The sequence below is a fragment of the Monodelphis domestica genome, chromosome 7 (genome assembly GCF_027887165.1).
Source record: "Monodelphis domestica isolate mMonDom1 chromosome 7, mMonDom1.pri, whole genome shotgun sequence".
In the NCBI taxonomy this organism is placed as follows: Eukaryota; Metazoa; Chordata; class Mammalia; order Didelphimorphia; family Didelphidae; genus Monodelphis; species Monodelphis domestica.
Genome location: NC_077233.1, coordinates 269,438,271 through 269,463,637, shown reverse-complemented (window position 1 = coordinate 269,463,637; position 25,367 = coordinate 269,438,271). Strand labels below are relative to the sequence as shown.

Sequence of the window (25,367 nt, the reverse complement as noted above, 5' to 3'; positions counted from 1 at the left end):
TTTTTTTTTATCTGATCTTGCTGAGAATTAGGATTCTTTACTGTATCATTCAAAAAGTATTTTCACTATAACCCTACTTAGACTCCATCCTTAGCTTCTCTTAACTCTGATAGGTTATTATTATTATTATTTTTGCTTTATTTTGCAGGAAAAATATACAATAATTTTTCTCTTTGATATTCATATTCTTACATAAAACTAATAATCAACTATAATTTAAACGGCAAAAATGGTAGCATTTATCAGTTAGAATGAAAATACAGCTATCTAAAGGTTAATGTAAAATGATTTTTCTACTTATTGGACAAGAAGAATCTGATACTTTTCTAATTTCTCCATATAACAAAAGTCTTATAGGAAGTAATAAATCCAAATGTTATTAGAAGCTAGTGCTAGTTTCAAGTTACATGATTTAAACATCCCAAAATAGAAAAAAAATATGGCTTTTTTTTCTTTCCTCTTTTTTATTCAGCAAAGAAACAATGATGATGTTTGACAGTGCAGAAATATTTGGTGATTACTTTTTAGTTTGACTTAGGTCAAGTCCGTATTACAACTTGTATGACTTCAGGTTTTAAATCTGAGCAATTTTTAACTTGACAAAAGATTGATCTAGTTTGGATCAACCACTGGTTGAATAAACAATGTCTAAAATAAATATTTGTATTCAGGGCAAAATATACATTCTACTTTTTTTTGCAGTGAAGAATTAATAATGCCGGAGAAAGATATTTTAGTGGATATTTGTAATTTTTTCTAAATATTCCTTTTTATATGAAAGTGCTATTTCTTTCATTCAAAATAGTAGCCAGAATTCTACAGAGATAATTTCATTTCAAAGAATTCTTATGTACAGCACCCGGGCGCCATGATGAAATAAAAATGAGTGTGTTTCCTTTAGTGCTCTAATCATTCCCAACCTTTAAAAGTATAGGTTTCTCATTAAATAACTGGAAAATTTCCCAATAAACATTGTAGCAAATGTTACTTTGCAAATGTCAGTTTAAGTATTTAACAGCTCTTAAACTGTAATCACCAGTAGACCATGTAAAAAGCAATAAACATGCCACGAACTCTATAAACAGAAATTGCAATAAAAGGTTAACAGTCATATTGTCCGTAAGATTTCTTCAATTCCGTAGAGAAGGGGAAGGATGCTGTAAAGCAGATGTTGACCTTTCGGTGGTACAAATGAGGGAGATGCTCAACCTTCATTGGAAAGGTCACTTGTATTTGGTGGGCACATTCAGCCTTTGGAACCAACAGATCTCACACAAAGTCCACAGAATAGATCACGAGAGCTTCTTTCAATATCCAAGTTGAATACTGAACTCTGATGTAGATATCGTTTGTGAAAAACGCTTCAAGTACACCATTCAAGCAGCTTTATTTTGTAATATAATTAACATTTTCTTTCCAAGAACCCAAATAGTTGCTGAAGTGTAAAACTTGCCGTTTTCTCTTGCATTTTTCCAGCAATTCTACCAATGACTATAAATCAATTCTGTATACTCATGATTGTATTTAATATCTAGCAGCTCTCTATTTGGTAGAGCTATAGAATGTTAAGAGTTTTGTAGTGATTGTAAGAGTAATGCAAACTGAATGCTGGTGCCTCGGAGAGTCTAGGGATGAAGAAAAATAAGATTTAAGTTGCTTATCTGACAAGAGGAAGTACTGCTAAGCTTAAGCATCTCTATTTCCTTTGGACTAGGTTCTGTTCCAGGGTAGCCTGACTTCTGATGGTTGGGGTTAGGCTTTTTTTTTTCATCCTCTTGAGCTTGAATGATTGCCATTAATGTACTTTGGAGGAAAAAAAATACTTACAGCTAATGTTTTGGCTAATGCATAGAGCCTCCTGGAAGAGAAGAATAAAAAGATATAATTTAGCTACAGGTCATTATTTCATATCTACAAAAGAATTTCTTACCACTCACAAACACACATTGACCAAAGACTTCAAACAAGTATAATAACTTTACTTACTACTTCTAGTATACTAAACTTATAAAAATTGTGATTTCACTTTGTGCAATTATTTTTTCTTTGTATATGAAAATGTTTTATTTGGTTTTGTAAAATTAGAAATAATAAAATTGTCAGAAAATAGAGAGAGAAAGGGAGGGAGAGAGGAAGGGATGGGGAAGGAGAGATTCATGTACCTCAAATAATAAAGACCTGTCAGGCAGCTCTACTGTAGTGCTCAACACTTTTTCAAAAGAATCTCCTTATCATTTGGTGTGCCACTAGTGGCACAGAAGGCAATGATCCTTGGCTTCATCCCACAAATTCACATGCTGCTCTCCCAGTTAATGTACTAGAACCTGGCATAGCTCACAATTTATAATCCAAATCAAAATGAATTTTATTCAAAAAACACATAGTCATAGTAAGATTGAGGAATACAATACACATTGGGCCTCTATCCTTTACAAAAAACAAATGGTTACTCTCTAGATTTAACCCTGGGACCTAGAAGAGGGCCTTGTTCATTTGTGGTTGATCTTCTAAATGCAGAACAGAAATGGGATAGGATGGACTCCAAATCCAAGAACTATATGCCTACTTGCAGAGTAATTACACTAGAACAAATCTAAAGAGGCAGTAAAATGAACTTACAATTATTCACATGTAGATAATTTGTTTGTGGAATATCCATAATCAATATTTGTTTTCAGGCTTCTTTGTCCTGCTGCTCAAAACTTGTTTGTGAAGCAATATTAGCCTAAGTCAAGCATAACCAGGAATGAAAATTAGACTTTAAAATCTGTCATTAAGTGAATTCCATAGACAAATAATATTAGATGTTGAAATCCATAGTAGATGAATCCTACATAATTTGATAACTCATCCCACAAAAGTCCTAATATAAAGCCTTCTCATGAATATAAAGCTGATTATGGGTGCTTGTTATGTATACTGCTATTGTTGCTCAATTGTTTCAGGCATGTCCAATGCTTCATAACTCCATTTGAGGTTTCTTGGCAATGATACTGGCATGGTTTGTCATTTCATTCTTTAGTTAATTTTAAAGATGAAGATGCTGAGGCAAACGGATGAGTGACTTGTCGTGGATCACACAGCTAGTAAGTGTCTGAGGCCAGATTTGAGTCTTCTGACTCTAGGCCCAGCACTGTATCCACTTTATCATCTAGCTGCCTTGTGGCAAGATTGAATATACTGGAAAAGCTTTCTGTGTAGTACCAGTGATGGATTGTGTACTATTTTTTTAAACATTATTTTATTTGGTTATTTACAAACATTATTCATTGGAAACACTGATCATTATCTTTTCCTCCCCTCACTCCCCTCCCACCACTTCTCCCACAGCCGGTGCACAATTCCACTGGGTTTCACATGTGTTCTTTGTTCTAACCCATTTCGATGTTGTTGCTATTTGCACTAGAGTATTCATTTAGTCTCTTCTCAGTCATTTCCTCTCAGCCCCTGTAGTGAAGCAGTTGCTCTTCATCGGTGTTTTTACTCCCACAGTTTATCCTATGCTTGTGGACAGTGTTTTCTAGATCCTTGCAGATTGTTCAGGGACATTGCATTGCCACTAATGGAGAAGACAATTACCTTCGATTATACCACAATGTATCAGTCTCTGTGTACAATGTTTTCCTGGTTCTGCTCCTTTCGCTCTGCATCACTTCCTGGAGGTTGTTCCAGTTCACATGGAATTGCTCCAGTTCATTATTCCTTTGAGCACAATAGTATTCCATCACCAACATATACCACAATTTGTTCAGCCATTCCCCAATTGATGGGCATCCCCTCATTTTCCAATTTTTGGCCACCACAAAGAGCGCAGCTATGAATATTCTTGTACAAGTCTTTTTCCTTATTATCTCTTTGGGGTACAAACCCAGTAGTGCTATGGCTGGATCAAAGGGCAAAGTGCATAGTTCCAAATTGCCCTCCAGAATGGTTGGATCAGTTCACAACTCCACCAGCAATGAATTAATGTCCCGACTTTGCCACATCCCCTCCAGCATTCATTAATTTCCATAGCTGTCATGTTAGCCAATCTGCTAGGTGTGAGGTGATACCTCAGAGTTGTTTTGATTTGCATCTCTCTGATTATAAGAGATGTAGAGCACTTTTTCATGTGCTTATTAATAGTTTTGATTTCTTTGGCTGAGAACTGCCTGTTCATGTCCCTTGCCCATTTATCAATTGGAGAATGGCTTGATTTTTTGTACAATTGATTTAGTTCTTTGTAAATTTGAGTAATTAAACCTTTGTCAGAGGTTTTTATGAAGATTGTTTCCCAATTTGTTGCTATCCTTCTGATTGTGGTTACATAGGTTTTGTTTGTACAAAAAATTTTTAATTTGATGTAGTCGAAATTATTTATTTTATATTTTGTGACTCTTTCTATGTCTTGCTTGGTTTTAAAGTCTTTCCCCTCCCAAAGGTCTGACATGTATACTATTCTGTGTTTACCCAATTTACTTATAGTTTCCTTTTTTTGTTCATGTCAGTTATCCATTTTGAATTTATCTTGGTGTAGGGTGTGGGGTGTTGATCTAATCCTAATCTCTCCCACACTGTCTTCCAGTTTTCCCAGCAGTTTTTATCAAATAGTGGATTTTTGACCCAAAAGCTGGGATCTTTGGGTTTATCATATATTGTCTTGCTGAGGTCACTTGCCCCAAGTCTATTCCACTGATCCTCCTTCCTGTCTCTTAGCCAGTACCAAATTGTTTTGATGACTGCTGCTTTGTAATATAGTTTGAGATCTGGGACTGCAAGGCCCCCTTCCTTTGTATTTTCTTTTTCATTATTTCTCTGGATATCCTTGATCCTTTGTTATTCCAAATGAACTTTGTTATGGTTTTTTTCTAAATCAGTAAAGAAATTTTTTGGAATTTCTATGGGTATGGCACTAAATAGATAGATAAGTTTGGGTAGGATGGTCATTTTTACTATATTGGCTCATCCTACCCATGAGCAGTTAGTGTTTTTCCAATTGTTCAAGTCTAGTTTTAGTTGTGTGGAGAGTGTTTTGTAGTTGTGTTCATATAGTTCCTGTGTTTGTATCGGGAGATAGATTCCTAGGTATTTTATTTTGTCTAAGGTGATTTTGAATGGGATTTCTCTTTCTAGTTCTTGCTGCTGAGCTGTGTTGGAGATATATAGAAAAGCTGATGATTTATGTGGGTTTATTTTGTATCCTGCAACTTTGCTAAAGTTGTTGATTATTTCAATTAGCTTTTTGGTTGAATCTCTAGGATTCTTTAAGTAGACCATCATGTCATCTGCAAAGAGCTATAGCTTAGTCTCCTCCTTCCTATTTTGATGCCTTCAATTCCTTTATCTTCTCTAATTGCTACTGCTAGTGTTTCTAGTACAATGTCAAATAGTAGGGGTGATAATGGGCATCCTTGTTTCACTCCTGATCTTATTGGAAAGGCTTCTAGTTTATCCCCATTGCAGATGATATTGGCTGATGGTTTTAGATATATACTGTTTATTATTTTTATGAACTACCCTCCTATTCCTATGCTTTCTACTGTTTTAAATAGGAATGGATGTTGTATTTTATCAAAGGCTTTTTCTGCATCTATTGAAATAATCATGTGATTTTTGTTGGTTTGCTTGTTGATATGGTTGATTATGTGGATGGTTTTCCTAATATTGAACCAGCCCTGCATCCCTGGTATAAATCCTACTTGATCATGGTGGATGATCCTTCTGATCACTTGCTGGAGTCTTTTTGCTAGTATCCTATTTAAGATTTTTGCATCTATATTCATTAGGGAGATTGGTCTATAATTTGTTTTCTCTGTTTTTGACCTGCCTGGTTTTGGAATCAGTACCATGTTTGTGTCATAAAAGGAGTTTGGAAGAATTCCCTCTTTTCTTATTATGACAAATAGTTTGTATAGTATTGGGATTAACTGTTCTCTGAATGTTTGATAGAATTCACTTGTGAATCCATTGGGCCCTGTTGATTTTTTCTTAGGGAGTTCTTTGATGGCCTGTTGGATTTCATTTTCTGATATGGGATTATTTAAGAATTCTATTTCTTCTTCTGTTAGTCTAGGCAGTTTGTATTTTTGTATATATTCATCCATATCACCTAGATTGCTGTATTTATTGCCATATAATTGGGCAAAGTAATTTTTAGTGATTGACTTGATTTCCTCTTCATTGGAGGTGATGTCCCCATTTTCATCTTTGATGCTATTAATTTACTTTTCTTCTTTCCTTTTTTTAATTAGATTGACCAGTACTTTGTCTATTTTGTTTGTTTTTTCAAAGTACCAGCTTCTAGTCTTATTTATTAAATCAATAGTTCTATCACTTTCTATTTTATTAATTTCTCCCTTAATTTTTAGCATTTCTAGTTTGGTTTTCTGCTGGGGGGTTTTAATTTGATCGCTTTCCAGTTTTTTTATTTGCATTTCCAATTGATTGATTTCTACTCTCCCTAGTTTGTTAATATATGCACTCAGGGATATGAATTTACCTCTGATTACTGCTTTGGCTGCATCCCAAAAGGTTTGAAAGGATGTCTCACCATTGTCATTTTCCTTGATGAAATTATTGTTTCTGTGATTTCTTATCTAACTAAACGATTTTGGAGTATCATATTGTTTAATTTCCAATTAATTTTTTATTTGGTTTTCCACGTACCATTACTGATCATTATTTTTATTGCCCTGTGATCTGAAAAGGCTGCATTTATTATTTCTGCTTTTCTGCATTTGTATGCCATGTTTCTGTGACCTACTGTATGGTCAATTTTTGTGAATGTGCCATGTGGTGCTGAAAAGAAGGTGTATTCCTTTTTGTCAGTATATATTTTTCTCCATATGTCTATTAACTCTAATTTTTCTAAGATTTCATTCACTTCTTTTACCTCTTTCTTATTTATTTTTTTATTTGATTTATCTAAATTTGATAATGGTTGGTTCAAATCTCCCACTAATATTTTTCACTGTCTATTTCTTCCTTCAATTCTCCTAGTTTCTCCATTAGAAATTTGGGTGCTATATTATTTGGTGCATACATGTTGATTAGTGATATTTCCTCATTATCTAAAGTCTCTTTTAACAAAATATAATTACCTTCCCTATCCCTTTTAATCAGGTCTATTTTTGCTTTGGCTTTATTAGATATCATGATTGCAACTCCTTCCTTCTTTCTATCAGTTGAGGCCCAGAAGGTCTTACTCCATCCTTTAATTCTGACCTTGTGGGTGTCTACCTGCCTCATGTGTGTTTCTTGAAGACAACATATGGTAGGGTAGGGTTTTGGATTCTAACCCATTCTGCAATTCGTCTACGTTTTATAGGTGAGTTCATCCCATTCATGTTCAAAGTTATGATTGTGACTTCTGAATTCTCTGGCATTTTGATTGCCTTCCCTAATTCTAACCTTTCTTCTTTAGCTCTATCCTTTTAATCCAGTAATCAGTCCCCCTTGTCCCCTCCCTTGATATGTTTCCCTTTCTAGCCCTTCTCTTTTTCTTCCTTCCCCCTTCCCCCTCTCCTTTCCTCCCCTTTTGTTTTCCCTCCCCCCCTCACCCCCTTGGTTTTCCCTTCTCCCTTCCCTTGTTGGGTGAGATAGAATTCAAGATCCCAATGGATCTGGATGTTTTTCCCTCTCAGAGTTGATTTCCCTGAGAGTAAGGTTTAAGTAAAAACTCTCTTCCTCTCCTTCTTATAGGAGTTTTCTTCCCCTCCCCTTCCCTTGTAAATCTTTGTGTGAGAAAGATTATTCTATTTGATTTTTCTTTTCCCCCTATTTAGACATTACATTTTCATATATTAATATATTTAGATTGATATAAATGTAGTCCTTATAGAAGAGAGTTTGAATAAATGAAAATATAACAATTTTCTCCTTTTCCCTTTTCATCATATTTACCTTTTCAGGTATTCCATGCTCTTTGTTTTTTGATATCGAACTTTCCACAGAGCTGTGATCTTTTCTTTGCAAAAAGTTGGAAATCTTCTATTTTGTTGAATGCCCATACTTTCCCTTGGAAGTATATAGTCAGTTTTGCTGGATAGTTGATTCTTGGTTAAAGACCCAGCTCTCTTGCCTTTCTGAAAATCATGCTCCATGCCTTATGATCATTCAGAGTGTAACTTGCAAGGTCTTGTGTGACCCTGATTGGCATTCCTTTATATCTAAATTGTCTTTTTCTGGCTTCTTGTAGGATTTTTTTCTTTTGTTTGAAAGCTTTGGAATTTGGCAATTACATTCCTGGGAGTTGTCTTTTGGGGATTTAGTGTAGAGTGTGTTCTGTGAGCTCTTTCAGTGGCTGTATTGCCTCCTTGTTCTAGAATCTCTGGGCAATTTTCTTTGATTATATCTTTTATTAAGATGTTGAGTTTGCTGTTTATTTCTGGATTTTTTGGTAGTCCAATTATTCTTAAATTATCTCTTCTTCCTCTATTTTCCAAATCTGTCACCTTGTCAGTGAGATATTTTATGTTCTCTTCTAATTTCTTGATCTTTTGGCTTTGCTTTATTGATTCTTGCTCTTTTACCTGCTCGTTGTCTTCCAGTTGCCTAATTCTGACCTTTAAAGCCTGGTTTTCCTTTTCAGATTGGTCAAACTGGTTTTGTAGTTGCGTGAAATTCTTTTGCATTAATTCTCACTTTTCCTGCCAGAATGCTTCCATCTTTTTGATCATTTTCGATTCAAATTCTTCAAAAGTTTGTGGAGAGTTTCCATTTCCTTTGGAAGGTTTTGGTGCATTTGCTTGTGTTTCCTCTTATATCTCCACTGTATTTTGTATTTTTGTTCCATAAAATGTGTCCAAAGTTGCCCCCTTCTTGTTTTTCTTGTTGTTTTGAGGCTTTTTTGCTTCTGTGCTGTTTGCCATCTCTCTCTGAGTGAGGGGGACTGGCTCTTCTGTTATCTGTCTGGTGTTCAGTGGTTTTAGCCCCAGGCAAATTGTCTGTCTTCCCCAGGAAGCCCGGACTTGCTGGTATTTCGGTGTTTTGGTGTTACTACCCTTTTCACTTCCCTCCCCATGCTTCTCTGTTTCCTTACTTCTATGCTCTGCACCTGGCTTGACACTCTCAGATGTATTTCAATGCCTTTGCTGGCCAGAGGAGCCTGCACTCTGAGGGGGAGGGGCCGTGGCTTCAGGGAGCTCTGAGGCCTGTGATAGGATTAACCTCAGACTGAATATGCCCTGAGGCAGGAACCTTTGGTGAGACTCAGATGGAAGGATCTGGTCAGGGAGCTACAGGCTCCTCCAGTCTCTCTCTGTTTCCCTGCTGTCTGGGTGCCCACGCAACTGTCTCAGGTTGTTTTCAGGGTTCGGCCTTCAGAATAGCCAGCTCCCAATGCTCTTTTGCCTGCACTGAGATTCCTGCTGCTGCCTCGGATTCAGCGCTCTGGGTTAGGGGGGATGGGTCCTGGGACCTTCCTTTTGCCTACCCCTTGGATACGAGTGATCTCGGGTTCTGACTTTTGGGGGGCCGTACCTTTTGATCCAGGTCCAGGAGGAGTGTTCCTGGGGTCTATTCTGTTGTGTTTTTTTTTTTTTTAATTTTGGTGCCTTAGGAGCATTAAGTTTGAGATTGGTAAGGAAGGGTTTCTGGAGCTCTGAACTTTAGCTTTCTCTAAGCTGCCATCTTGACCGGAAGTCCCAGATTGTGTTGTATTTGAGGAGAAGTATAGCTAAATACAGAGAGGTTCACCATTAGTAGTTTTGATGTATTCTTCTAGGGGAAATATAAGTGAGTCAAGAATTCAAGAATAGTAAAGATAACCTTTGATTGCTGACAAAAAAATCATCTATTTGTGGCATAAGTATATGTGGGATGAAATTTGTGCATTATTCCCCAATAAAATTGATTAATATTCATAATTATAGATTGGCAACTTCCTATAGAAAAATAGTGGTTAGGTGCCCTCCACTAGGAGATATCACTCTCTTCTTTTGAAGAGTAGAAGAAATCCCCTCCCCAAGCATATATATATATATATATATATATATATATATATATATACATGTATATACATATATATGCCTTTAATATACTGTTTTGCAAATATGGCTAAGAGACTGGCCCCCTTTCTTCTATTCCCATTGGAAGAAGTTTAGGGGTTACCTAATTCCTTTGAGAGAAATCTCAAAATGTACAACTTATAATCTTGACTACATATCCCAAGAAATGTTGCAATACTATGGCCTGAGTAATGTTCTGAAAAGTGTTTCCTGAATCTGATAAATCCTTGGACAGGCCTAAAACCCTGACTCAACTAAAAAATGCAAACCAAAGACCTGAATTGTTGCAACCTGATAAATGCTTGGACAGGAAGGAAGATAGAAGAAGGAAAGTAGAATAAGATACAGAGGGTGGGAAAGTGGAGATAGCGTTGTGTTGGATCCCTATAAAATCTGAGCAAACCTAGGCATCCAGGCCCACTGTTTCTGGGACGTCAGACTGTCTCTCTCTCTGTCTTTCTCTCACTCTCTATGTCTCTATCTTTGTCTCTCTATGTCTCTGTCTGTTTCTCTGACTCACTGTCTCTCTGTCTCTGCCCCACTCCCACCCCTTGTGAGGAATACTGTTCTTGCCCAGTTTATATTCCCTCTCTATTGTGAGCATGCTACCTAAGCCCAGGTAGTATGCCTCACCCTTGCCACCACCCATTCCCCAACTTCTGAGGACAAGGTTTAAGCCCAGGTAGTGTCCCTCATCTATGCCTCCCCACATGTCTCTGAATAAAGCCATGTGAACTCTGCCAGCATTGTCTCCTGTCTGCTCATGAGAGTGATTTGGGGGTATGAGCCAACCTCCCCCCAGAATTTCACTCCACACTCAACACAAGTATAAATTTTCATTTCATAGTGAAGCATTTGGTTAATGCAAACCAGGAAACAAAGGGAAAATATATAAACGACTGCCAGAAACAAAGAAAAGATATAAATAACTTCTGGAGTTGGCAAAAGATTCAGAGGATAATAATAATAATCATAATTGGAGACTAATAATTTTACTTAACTATGCCACTATAGGAGTGCATGGGGTCTGGTTCCCCTGAAATCATTGGAAAAAAGTGCGAGAGTTTAGCCTACAAGATTGTCTCAGTCTCATTCATCATCCTCTTGTGACTCCATGTCTTTAATTGTTTCATTCAGGGAAAATTTAAGTAAGTCCTAACTTCAAATTTTGGAGTTCTGCTTGGGGAACTTATAACATCATTATAATATTAAACTATGTTACAGAGAAGTGTTTTAACTAGTCACAGTAGGACAGCATTGTAATAATATAATTTGTGAAACATAAAACCTCTCAAGACTATTTCCCTGTGTACATTTTGATCTAATATCTGCAAAGAGAGTAGGAACAAACTTATTTATAAAGGATAAATTAGCTTAAAAACCACAATTAGTCAAGGACAGCACAAGAGGTTGTATTTCAGCTCCATCAAAATGGATGAAGAGAGAAAGAGAGAAAACTAAGAGGATAACTGTAACTTCTTGCCTTCATCTTAGAGGATAGAAGGAAAGAGATACATTCACCTTGTCACAAAAGCTTTGAAAAGCAGGATCATTCAAACAGGACAAAGAATAGAGAGTCATAGAATTACATTCAAAGTTGAAATGGATTTTTGAAAACATAGAATTCAAACCACCAAATCTTATAGCACACTTGAGAAGTGCTTTTGCAATTTTTGCTTAGAAATCTTTATTAAATGTGATTCTGCTGAAGCAACCCATTTTATTTTGGGGTATTTTTATGTGTTAAGGAACATTTTCTTACATTAATCCACCTCTATGAAGCTTAGATGCTTCCATTGCAACATCCTTTTCCTAATTTGTAACTCCAGAGCCAATCTAGACAATTCTAACACCCTCTTCCACATGACAGCCCTTCAATATGTAATATACCTTGTTTATAAGCCTTACCCAACCCTCCTGTCTTCTTTTATCCATCTTAACTCTCCCCATATCCTTTTTAAAAAAATGTTTTCAGTTACAAGTAGAAGCAATTTTTACCAATTTTTTTTAACTTTTTAGAATTCAGGTTTTCTCCCTCCCAACCTTCTCCTACTCCCCAAGGTGGTAATCTGATATAGGTTTTACTCATACTTCCATGTGATGCATATTTCCATATTGGTCACATTATGATAAAAAAAACATATCGGACATACAACAGAAATCTTATGAAGGAAATATAGTGAAAGATGATGAGGTTTTATCTGTACTCAGACTTCAACATTTCCTTCTTTGGCTGTGGATAGCATTTTCATCATCAGAAGTCAAATATTGAGTTCTTTCCCCAAAAAGCTTGCATCTATGGGTTTTTTTATAACACTAGCTATGGACATTAACTGTCATTTTTTGATTACTTAATCTATTCTATTGATCTACCTCTCTATTTCTTAGCCAATATCAGATTGCTTTGATGATTGCCACTTTATACTCTAGTTTGAAATCTGGTATGGCCAACTTTAAAAAAAAAAAGTAGTTCCCCTTTGTTCTTCCTGGTGAATTTTGTTTTGATGTTTTCTAGTTCTATGAAATACTTTTTTCGGGAGTTAGTTTGGAATGGCACTGAATAGGTAAATTAATATAGATAGGATTGTCATTTTCACTATACTGGCTCAGACTATCCATGAATAATTAATGTTTTTTTCAATTGTTTAGGTCTGATTTTATTCATATGAAGATTGCTTTATAATTGTGTTCATATCATTGCTGAATTTGTTCTGGTATGTATACCCACAGGTAATTCATATTTTCTAGGGTTATTTTGAATGGAACTGACTTTTCTATTTCTTGCTGATGGATTTTGTTGGTAAGAACATAAATACTGATTTCTGGGCGTTTATTTTAAACTGTGATTTTCCTGAAGTTATTAGTTATTTCTATTAGTATTTTTGTAGATTCTTTAAGAACTTGTAGGCAAATCATTTTCAAAGAGAGATAACTTTGTTTTTTTTTATTGCCAATTCTTTTAACTAACTCACTCTGTGGAATTATTTCAAAACCATAACCATTCAGGAAGTTTTCTCTCTGGTATAAAATTCCTTCTAAAATATATTATCTTGGGCTGAACATAATATTCCACATGTAGTTTAACTAGGGCACAATATAGAGAGATTGCAACTGGACATTATGCTTCTCAAAATGAAAGATCTCACTAGCTAGACTACAAAATAAACTCACATGAATCAATAACATTTCTATTTACTACCAAAAAAGCTAAATAAGAGATAAAAAGGAAACTACTTAAAATAACTATATTAAACATAATAAAACAATTCAGGTTATGCCTATCAAAACAAATCCAGTAACTAAATAAATACAATTTTAAAAATTTGTACAAATGAAGAAAGACCTAAACAATCAGAAAATATTAATTGCTCATACATAAGTCAAGCCAACATAACAAAAAAGACAATTTTACTTAATTAATTTATCTACACAATATCATACCAATCAAACTACCCAAAATTGAAAAAATTCATCTGGAAAAATAAAACAAGGGAATAAATAAAAAAGTAAGAAGGAAAAAGCATAGCTGTATTGGATCTCAAATGATATTAAAAAGAAGTAATTATCCAAATAATCTGGTACTGGCCAAGAAATAGAGTAGTGGATCAATGGAATTATAGAGTCCAGCTCATACATTAAATTCTTGCATGTGTTTGAGTCACCTGTGAAGGGAAGTTGGACAGTGGAAAGCAAAGGGTTAAGCTTATCTAGAGAGAATGAGACATAGAAAAATCCGAGAAACAAGAAACAAAGAGACAAAACATAGCATGGTGTCATCAGGTCAGCCTGTCAGCTTCTCCTCAGATGGTCAGAGAGAGGGAATGTGACTGAGCTGAGCTGTCTTTATTAAGAAAAGTAGACATGGGGGTTGTGGGATGTCAATCAAACACAGTTGGCACATCAGAAGTTTTAACATATTAATGACAAAGTCAAAAGAGCTGACAATAACACAATAGATCCCCCAGGTATATGGAGGCTGGCAGCAAGCTTATTTTAGGAATGCAATTGTAAGTCTTTGACATTACAAAGTACCTTTAAAACTTGTCTGCTAGCCTGCAGATCACAGTAAAGGCTTGATTTTTAAATTACACAAAATTTAATACCCAACCAATTTAAGGATTCAGAAATCAATCATGTGAAATATTAGAAATATATCCATAAGTCTGGTCCATGAACACTTTGCTCATTAGAATCAGCTTTTGAATACATCTTTAATACCTTCATGATTCATTGTAACTGAAACCCTACAGGAAAAAGTTAGTTAATTAACACAGAGTAGTAAACGACCTTAATAAACTAGTATTATGAGCCCAAAGATCCAAGCTATTGGAGGAAGAACTTCCTATTTTACACACATACACACACAAACAAAACCTTCTGGAAAAACTGGATAACAATATGGCATATAGTAGGCATAGAGCAACATTTGAAACCCTACAGTGATTTAAAAAAAATGGATAGTCGATCTTGAAATAAAGGGTGATTCCCTAAACAAATTAGCAGAACACTGAAAAGTTTACTTGTCAGAGTTATACATAAGGGAAGAATTTATGAACAAACAAGATATAGAGAACATTATGAAAAATGAAATGGATAACTTTGATTACATTAGATTAAAAAGGGTTTGTACAAATAAAAACAATGCAACCAAGATTGCCATTGCACCATAGGAATTTATGAGCAGGATGACTTCAGAAAAAATATGGAAAGATTTATATGAACTGTTACTAAGTGGAATGAGCAGATTCATGAGAACAGTGTATACACTAACAGAAATAGTGTACAATGATCAACTGTGAAGGACTAACTTTTTCAAGCTAAAAGAAATTCTAAAATAATTTCAAAGCATTTGTGATGAGAAAAAAATGCTTTCCATAGCCAAAGAGAGAAATGTTGGAGGCTGATTGTAGATCAAAGCAAGCTATTTTTCACTATTTCCTTAATGAGGACTTTTTTTGGTATGTGTGATTTGTGTGTTCTTTAACAATACGAGGAATATGGAAATATGTATTGCATAAAAGGAAAGCAATTGTATAATGTATAACCTATATAAAACTATTTACCTCCTTGGGGAGAGGAGGGTGAAAGTGGGATGGATAGGATCTGAATTCTGAATTGCAAAACAGTTGGAAAAAATTTATTCCTACATGTAAGAAAAAAATTAAAAAAAAGATATATCATTGATTTTTGATTGCTAATTGATATTTAATGTGATGAAACCAGATTTTTTTAAGCATTATGATTCCTCTTATTTGAAAATCTTTCACAGGATAAGCTCTTCAAGAGTTCATATTTAATTTGTGAAATCTAATATGGCCATCTATTGTATGTAGATTATTAATGTCTTTTTTGGTCACTTTCAGTTATTTATTTAGTCAAATCATTTAATCAAATATGAAATTGCTATTTTATATAGGTAAAATAAATAGAAACTCATTGACCAAAAGCCTGGGATGAAGTAAGCTAATTTTTTTTCTTATCACCATCATTTTTGAGTTTTGTCAGGCAAGGTTAGATTATTGAATGACTCATTTTTGCAAGCCAAAAGAGGCATATTATTCTTTCAGAGCATGGTCATCAATGAGTTAGAAGGGGTGTCTACCAGAGCATACATTTTCCCATGGGTGGGGGGAGGGATGGATGAAAGCGATTTATTCCATGAAAACAATGCAAGCAGGAAATCTGGAAGTTTTAGAACTTACTTAGACATTGAAGAGGCCCCATCCTAATCCATTGCATCCTGAGACATCACTTGATCTCTTGACATTCGTTTTCCCATTAGACACTGATGATTCTAGAAGAGAGAACAAGATCTATGACTTTTTGCAACTCTGTCTCATTTAAATCCAATTTATGCATAAGTAAAAAAAAATGCCAAATGTAATTTTCGTCTTCTTTTTTTTATGAAGGTCAATAATCACCCCCAACCACCACCACCACCAATTATTAAATAATAGTTATATTTTATTTAAATGTAAAAATATACTAAATTGTTAAGCTTAATGTTTTCATGATACTAAGAAAAATGTTTCAAATTAATTATATATATATATATATATCTTGTTTCATTTGTGAGTTATGTCTCTTCTACATCATTTGGTTTGTTATTGGATAACACTAGATAATAAAATAAAATAAGCATAATTGTGGATACAATAAATGGGCATTGCAAGCTTATCAAAAGATAAATAACTATATCAAAATATTTTCCATGAATTGGCACATATTTTTTAATAATAGTACCTAGGTAACAATGTTTGTGTAGTGTTCTATTTTAAAAAATATATTGATTCAGAAAGTTTGATTAGTCTTATTAGTCCACCTCCAGAGCCCTGAAACTTTTAAATACATGCTCTGAAGTGAATAGCATGATTGATCTGAGAAATAATCAATAAGACTAGCAAGAAACGAAGCAACAACCTCGTCATCTTTAGCCTGGATATGTGTAAAATATGACCTCTATCCATTCACAAAGTTACCTAAAGAACTTCTCAGCACAGCATATGCAAACATTTCAAGTAAAATATTTCACTGATAATATGGTGTCATCATTATGTAGGAAGTGAAATTCAAAAATGCTAGACTGTGTCATGTATTCTCTGAGGAATATAATACTTTATTCACAGATCATAAAACTTAATCACAAGGCTAGTTTCCTTTTAGAAGTTTTAGGGAATACAGAATAAAACCCCAGAGAGGGTAGATGATATAATGATTTTGAGGGCCAAATGATTGGTTACAAGGAGGAGGCATGGCATGCAATATGATTAGCTGGAAGTAGAAAGTGAAGAGCTACCAACAACCCCCTCTTTCCCTCTTGTGACTAAGAAATATCCATTGTTTGAGTCTAACTTTTATCTTTTGGAGAACAAACCAGACATCTTTGAAGGATTGATATAAAGATACATCATTTGACTCTCTTGTGCCCATTCAAAACCTCAAGGATAATGGAATTCTTTGAGTCAATAATAGAATAATGATTAGAACTAGATTTCTAAAGTTAAGGAATCACAAACTAGCTGAATTATGAACTATGTTCAGACAAAGAGAAACATGACAAACAGTTACTAGACAAAATCAGTTAATTATAAATGGATCAATAATCAAATGGTACCAAATCGATTTGACCTTCTCATCTATGATATCCAGGAGTAACTTACCAAAATGGACAGGGACAAATGAAGTATGACCCATACAGGATTATTCTCATTTCACTGCTGTTAGCTACTGCTTATTATTAATCATTAGTTCTTTCAATACTCTTACTTTTCAGAGTTATACAATTATAATTGGAATTTATAAATTGTCATATAATTGACAAAACATTTATGTTGACTGATCCTCACTATAACCCTGGGAGGTGCTTTAGGTTCTATTGGTATTATTCCCATTTTTAAAAAAAGAAGAAATTGAGGTTCAGAACAATTAAATGACTTGTTCATGGTCACACAGCTCCTAAGATTCAGGGACAATGCAGTTTGATTCAATAAGCATTACATAAGCAACTAATATATCCCAGATACTTTGCTGAGTGCTAGGAATGAAAATACAAATAAAATAAAATAAAATGTCCCTTGACTTCATGTATAATTGTGAAGGGTTAAATTTGGTGGGGCAGAAGTTTGAACAAAAGCCACTGTGCAGTTTATTAAATGTAAAACAGTTTATTATTAGGAAATATGGATAGGAAATAGGAAGAAGGAGAGTGAAGGTAATCTTAGAATAGATTGTAACTATATCCCAGATGCCAATCTTAAATGAATTTCTCTAAAAATCCCTAAATCTATCTGCCTCAAAGGGCAGTATCTTCTGCTAGGCCAAAGCCCTTGCCTATTCTCCTACTCTTTCTATCTAATAATATAACCATTATCTATCTACCTATTCACCCCAATTATTCATAATTAATAAGGTTATTAAAGCCTTAAATTCATTTCTCAGTCTCCTCACAGTCCCAGAGAGAGAGGCATACACTCCTCTCCCTAGGGAAAGGAGACAAAAAAGCTCTTTCCAAAGGTCTGCAACTTACAAACCACACTCAGCCACACCCTTCTAACTGTCACCAACTGCCAAGTAGCAAAGCAGGGAGTCTCTTACTGAAAAAAAAAAAAACTTATTACTCTTTTTCCTCTTAAATGTAAAAATTAAAATTAATAAAAAGTATCAATAATAATTAAACCTAAAAATACAGGTATCATCCATTTTACTGGAATGGAGAGTTGTGAACTTAGTTCTCTCTTAAACTCCAAGCTCATTATATCACACAACCTCTTTATTTGGTAGAAAATGTGTATTTTTCTAATTAAGTGCATCAGTATTGCATAAAATCAATCATTTGAAGAAGGTGCTTGTTTTTATTAACAGACAAGTGACAGTATGGGAAGGGAATTATTATTTATATGTTTTCAGAGTTACTGGTGTAACGAAAGATTTTTGTTTCCTTTGTGTATGAAAGAGGTATTGCTGGGGAGTTAGGCTGGATGAATTATCAATCATCCACTGAACCCCTGGCATGCTGGAACAATTCATTTCTCCTTTTTGTGCTGCTGGAGCAACTTTCCTTTCAGGGGTATATCTTTCTCTTTCCAAGGAGCAATCATATTTGATTATTGCCAATATCAAAGAAAATGAAGGTTGGAAACAATGGCAACAATTTTCTCCCTTGGCAGCACACTGTGGTTATCTGCTTGTGATTTTAACTTCTAAACTAATATGAATTCCAAATTTATTGCTAGGCTTTTACTATCCAATATTAGTCTCTCTCATTTGCCCATTTGTTCTAAATTGTTTCCCAAATTTGGTTCAATATATATGGGGGAGAGGCGGAGAGGTAAGATGGCCGATTATGAGCAGAAAAAGCCGAGTCCTCTGTGAAAACCCTTCCACACCAATCAAAATCAAAGTGCTTGGAAGGGACAGAAAACCAAATATAACAACAGGACAGAGCCAGAGGACCCTCCTGCTCGATTCAACTTATAAGCCAGAGAAGGCTGAATTCTTGGGTTTAAGGAAAAGGAAGAAGGAAGATCCCAGGACCCCTCCCCTACCTACTGTGCTGAGTCTCCAGCAGTCCCTGGAATCTCAGGGAGGGCTCCAGCTCAGGGTGCTGACCACAGGCAGCAGGGAGGCAGGCAGTGGAGGAGAGGCGCCCAGAGGAGGGCAGACTAGTCTAAGCCAGGACAGGCTTCTCCAGGTTTTGGCCAGCTCCACAGATAAGGTCTATTAATAGGGCAGAGAAGAAGCAGTCTGAGGGCAGGGAAACTCAATCTATAACACCCTTCCCAAACAAACTGCTGACCAACTGAGAGAATACAGCTGACTGGGATCCCAAGGCAAAAGCTGGCAGAATACCTTTATAACAGGACAAGAAGCACAGCTCCCTTCAGCAACCTTCAGCTTCTACTGCCAGCTGGGGAAGACCTGACCTCAGGGCTCATTAATACTCCATCAGTCTAATTTAGTCAGTTTTTGGAGCAGAGAAGAAGCCCCTTCAGGACTCCAGCAAATAAACAGAGGAGCAAGATTACAGCCAATTATGGGGGTAAAGAAGGGAAAAATATGAGCAAACAACAGAAAAGAAAAAACAAAATTACAATTGACAGCTTTTATCCAGTTAATGAACAAAGAGCAAATGGAACTAAGGAAGATCAAGGTACACCAAACAAATTTGCAGAAACTCCAGCAAATTGGACACAGGCTTTGGAAGAACTCAAAACACAATTCAAAAAGCAATTAAGAGAGGCTGAAGACAATTGGGAAAAGAACTTAAAAGAAAAAAAAATAAAGCTGGAATCAGAGGCACATGAGCTAAGACAAGAAAATGGTGTCTTGAAAGCCAGAATTAGCCACTTGAAAACAGGCAAAGAAAATGAAAGATGACCTACAAAGAAAAACCAACCAAAAGAATGATGACCAAAAAAAAAAGGGATAAAATTCAGTCTTTAAAAATTAGAATCTTACAAATAGAAGCAAATGACTTCACAAAGCACCAAGTCTATAAAACAAAATCAAAGGGATTAATATGTGTCTAACATTTTATCTGCTAAGGGTAATAAATTCTCTCTCTCTTACTATATATATTTAGAAAAATAGAACTGGTAAGTGAGTGATGTACTTATGTACCTTTTTTAAAACCTAACTTTTCAGTTTTTTTTCTTTAAAAAGAAATGAAATGTGGTCAATATATCATGACAACTGTTTACATGTATTATTAGAACCTTATATATTTCCTGTCTTCTATTTATCACAAGAACTTAATCATTTCACCATTATTAGACAAACTCACTCAGTGTAAGATGCTTCACATTATTAAAGAAAAAAAGTCTCAGCCATTTGGAATTACAAAATGCTTTAGTATAAATGTCAACATTACTGAAATCAGAAATTTTGAAATAATACTTTAGGGCATGAAAAAATACAAACAGAAATCTACAACTTGAACAATTTTCCCCGTTGCAAAGTGAGCCATCAGACAGCTCATTTGCCAATCTGTGGAAGTTGGGTCAGGGAAGAGCTTTTACTACTACTATGGTTATTTATTTTTCATTTAAAGGGCTAAGATCTGGCATATGGAAACTCTATTATTGTACTTGTTGAATTAAGGCCTTGACTATACATTTTTTATAAAAATATTCTGCATTCTTCAAAAAGTTGGACATGACAAGATGTCATTTAAACACAATTTCTATTGCCTTCTAATTTCTTAGAGAATCTTACATAATTTAGACAGATAATTCAGAAAACTTTTCCCATAGAAAAATTACTTTCAGCTATGCAATTGAGGTAAAATTTTACTGAGAAGATAACTTCTCTTGTCAGTAGGTAGATATAGGGAAATAGGATACTAAACATAAGCCTGGAACCCCAGGAAAAAAACTCATAGTTCCTAAAGTCTTAGTATTGAAAGAGAGAACTTTTGGGGAGAAAACTATAAATCCTCACAGAACAAAAAAAGCAAAAAAGACTATTTCAAAAGAATTAAAATTTAAAATGCTGTCTCCTCATAATAGAGAGGGAATGAAATTAAAACTCAGAAAAAAATGTACATTTAAAGGAATGACAAAAGAAAAGGAAGGGAAGGGAAAGGAAGGAGGAAGGAAAGGAGGAGAAAATAAAAGAAGAGAGTAAAAGAAAGAAAAAGAAAACAACTATAAAGGTCTGAAATAATAACATCTGGTTTCCTCATCAAATGACGAGGCACAACTAATGAAACTTTGTAAACTCTATCATATGATCTTTTATGCCATTTTGAAGAATATGCAGTTATGATATCTATATTTTCCTCTTCTGAAAATGAAGTTTGAGGCCTTTGAAACTGTGTAGGTGTCCATTTATTATAGGGTCTACAGTTAATATGCTCATTGTTTGGTGATGCTGCCAGAGGATATTAATCCCCACTTATTATATGTGTATTCTTCAATCAATCAATAAGCATTTCTTTAGTATTTATTAGGTGTTAATCACTGTGCTTGGCAGTAATGATATAATGGCAAAAGGTCAATAACCCCTGATCTTGAGGAGCTCAATTTTTTTTTTTTTTGGTGAAAGAAAATGAACAAATATTAGAATGTATGGAATATACATAGTTTTAATATAAAGTGATTTGGGGGAGGGAATCACTAACATCTAGAAGACCAAGAAATGTCTTAAGAACATAATGATGGTGTAGGATTTAAAGAAAACCAATATTCCAAAATGTGGAAAGAAAGATGGGCATATTATAGTCAAGGAGGAAATACAAAGGCATAAAGACAAAAGATGCTGAGTCATGTGTGTAGCAATAAGTAGTTAAATATAACTGCAAGTACAAAAAGGAGAATTATATTTAAGAATAATGGAGGGAATGCAGCTGGGTGGCTCAGTGGATTGAGAACCAGGTCTAGAGATGGGAGGTCCTGGGTTCAAACCTGGCCTCAGACACTTCTTAGCTGTGTGACCCTGGGAAGTCACTGAACCCCCAATTCCTAGCCCTTACTGCTCTTCTGCCTTGGAACCAATATATAGTATTGATTCCAAGATGGAATTAAGGGTTTTAAAAAAAAGAATAATGGAAAAGTAGGAAATTGCAAGGTTTTTCATAGAAATAAATATCAAATGGAGTGATTTATATTTAATCACTTTATCAATAAAGAGGAGAATTTAATGGAGTTAAAGTAAAATATATATATATATATATATATATTCTCCTTCAAATAATCTAAGCATTTGGTTTATCATCCTACTTTCCTCCCATGATCCTGTATATAACTTCTTTGTTTCCTTGCATATTATCTCCCTCTTTTAAAAATCCTTGAGTGCGGGAATTATCTTTTGCCTCTCTTTGAATCCTCACAGCTCAGCAAATTACTTGCACATAGTAAGTGCCTAAGAATTATTCATTGAAGATAAATGTCAGAAATGTCATCCAAGTAAAACTGACAATATTTGATAACTTGTTGAATACATAAGGTAAATATGAGGAATCCATAATGACATTTCAGTTGTAAACCAATTGTCGCTACTATCCAGAGCACCACTAGAAGAACAGTATGTTCTGGATAGTAACAGTGATGTTTGATAGCATAGATGTTTGATAGTGGTTTAGAGGAGGAATTTAGAGAGGAGTGAGAATGTGTTTGGGATTTGGGATCGAAGACAACTGAGTTCTATTTAAGACATTGAATTTGAGAAGCCTAGGAAACATCCAGTTAGAAACGTCTAATAGAAAGTTCATGAAGCCATGACTGGTGTTCAGGAGAGAGACAAGGACAGGTTATATCAATATGGGAATCATCTTCATAAAGATGGTTATTGAGTTAATAGACACTGATTCAGAGAGACAGCAAGAAAAAATGGCAAAAGAGAAGAAGACCCAGGATGTTGGTTTCAATTGCCCTCATGTTTTGTGGGAAATACATGAATAATAAGTCTATAGAGGATATCAAAAATTTTATTTTTGATAGTAATTGGGAAAAAAAGTAGCATTTCAAAAGCATAGAGATAAGAAAATATCCAAGAGATGGTTAGAAATATCTAATGCCAAAGAGGTCAAAGAATGAGGATTGAGAGAATGCCATTGGATTAAATCCAATTAGATTTGACCTGATTCATTCCTCTTCTTGGTAGTTTTGGAAGAATACTGGAACAAAATAATACACTTGTAGGTCATTTGATATTTTACAAAAAAGAGATTTTCTTAGCTATATAAGAAAGCCATTCAAGAAGGATAGACATTGATGATATGTCATTATATTTTACCCACTATGATCCAACAGTCAAAATATCGGTAGAGGGCTTGGAGCATCTTGTGTCTGTTTTGTACTTAGATGATGAGGAAATAATGTCAACATTCAAGGTGTTGGCATTCTGAGACAACCTAGTCTTGAGTGTGATTTCAGTGCCTTTTAAGAAAAAAATATAATCTTACTTTCAAAGTGTACAAGGTTAGAATTCTGCTTCAATCACATTTTAAAATTAGGATGTCATTGGTAACTTTCTTTCTGAGTGCTTTAGATGGCAATTTGTAAAAACTTTTCACAGATGCAGATTTTCTCTCTGTTTCTCTCCTCTCAATGGAAAATCTATTTTCCTACCTAGTCAGTGGGAAAAAAGCAATTAAATTGGAAATACTCAACATCTAGTTATTTATATAGTTCACCTCCAATGGATTTTGTTAAAGGCAAGACCATGGATAAGCAAGTTTACTTGGCAAGAAAAAAAATAATCTATAGCAAGGATTTTTCTTTCTCTCAAATCATTTTTTTATTCAATGCTATCTTTTAGAATACATAAATAATATGGCACACTTTAGGAATAATTACAAAAGACAGCTAATTAGTGCAAATTTGAAAATAATCACTTCATTTTAATATTTGCCACTGCTAACAACTGAAGGTTAAAAATATTGAAGATTTGGGAGAAAAAAAGAAAAAAAATGGACAAGTTACTATTAGATTTTTATAGCCATAAGGTTTCTAAATAATTTATAAATGTTTGCCTTTTTGTTTCTTCTTTTTTTCCCCCATGCAAAGGTTTTTTATTGAAACAGCCTCTAAGGAAATGGAGGAAAGTGTAGCATAAGAGCCAAAATTCAATGAAGAAAATGATGATAATTATTGCTTTTTACTTCGAAATCATATTTCCCAACATATTTTCCATATCTAATATTTTTTGAGAGTGGATAATACAGTGGATAGAATCAGTCTTAAAGCAGAAATACCTGTGTTCAAATTGTACCTTTGGCACATATTGAATGAGCCTTAAGCTTTTGATGCTCTTGGCAGAAAAAAGGGCAATCAGGCTAACAGCCAGCAAAACTATGGAACTTGTCCTAACCAAACTAACATGTAATTGGGAAATGTGCAGCAAAATAAATAAAAATGCAATACAACATTAAAAAAAGGTTAATTTGTGGTTCTCTGAATCAATATGTGGACATAATAATCTCTTTATATTTGGCTTTGTGAGACTGGAAGTTGTAGAAATCGTGTCCACCTACTTAAAATGGTTGAGTAGGAATTTTCTCTACCTTTAAAGAATAGGGTTAATATTATCCCAGTCTTCTATGTCTACCTGTGATTTTGGTCACTACATATTAAGGTATACAATGTTATTTCTTAGTAGGAAACCATCCGAGTCTTCATAGAATTTTTCTGCCTTTTCATTCCCTGCAACAAATGCTCACAAGTAAGCTGTAATTAACTTTATACTGGCCTTTATTTCCCCAAATGCTTATCATGAGCACTGCAATATGAAAAGACCAAATAGCCTCTAAAATATTATTCCTTTGTTTGTCCCTTCGGAAGTACAGTAAAATCAATTACGTCAAATTCTTTATTTTCTTCAAGAAGAACTTTTGAACAAACCCTCTATTAAACTGAAATTTATTTTATTTTTGACTTCTGGTATAATTTGTTAGTGAAAATGTATGATTTGTATGAATCAGTTCCTTGGAGAAATTATTTACTTCTGAGTCATTTGACATTTAGAGTAGCAACATATAAGTTGGTATTAGCAAAAGATCTAAAATTGTTCTTTTTAGCACACTCCACATGCTCATCTCTGCCTCTTAGTTTCACTGGTTTCATTTAAGATACAGCTCAAATCTACTTTATATAGGAGGACTTTCCTGGTCCACCCTCTCCCACCTCTCTATAGTTGCCGATGCCTTCCCCTTTTCGGGTTACCATCATTCACATTTTATCTCCCTTGCCTGTATCTAGATATTAACATGCTGCCTCCCTCATGTGAATGAAATCCCTTCAAACAGGAACTGTGTTTGTTTTGGTTTCCTTTGAATTGCTAATACTTATTAACACAGTATCTGGCACACAGTAAGCATGTATTCAATTTTTATTGAACGTTTGACTTTGTCCCTCAGCCATCATCACTGCAGAATGAAAAGAT

The 25,367-nt window shown here is 34.6% G+C and overlaps 1 long non-coding RNA gene across 1 annotated transcript; it reads right to left on the bottom strand.

Annotated features, from left to right (window-relative positions):
- Positions 1-1,070: 1,070 nt before the first annotated feature.
- Positions 1,071-15,767, bottom strand: LOC130455469 (uncharacterized). Its single transcript, XR_008913449.1, has 3 exons — positions 15,689-15,767; positions 1,828-1,858; positions 1,071-1,625 (listed from the first exon to the last, which is right to left on the bottom strand). It is a non-coding gene; the product is annotated as an uncharacterized LOC130455469 (long non-coding RNA).
- Positions 15,768-25,367: the final 9,600 nt, after the last annotated feature.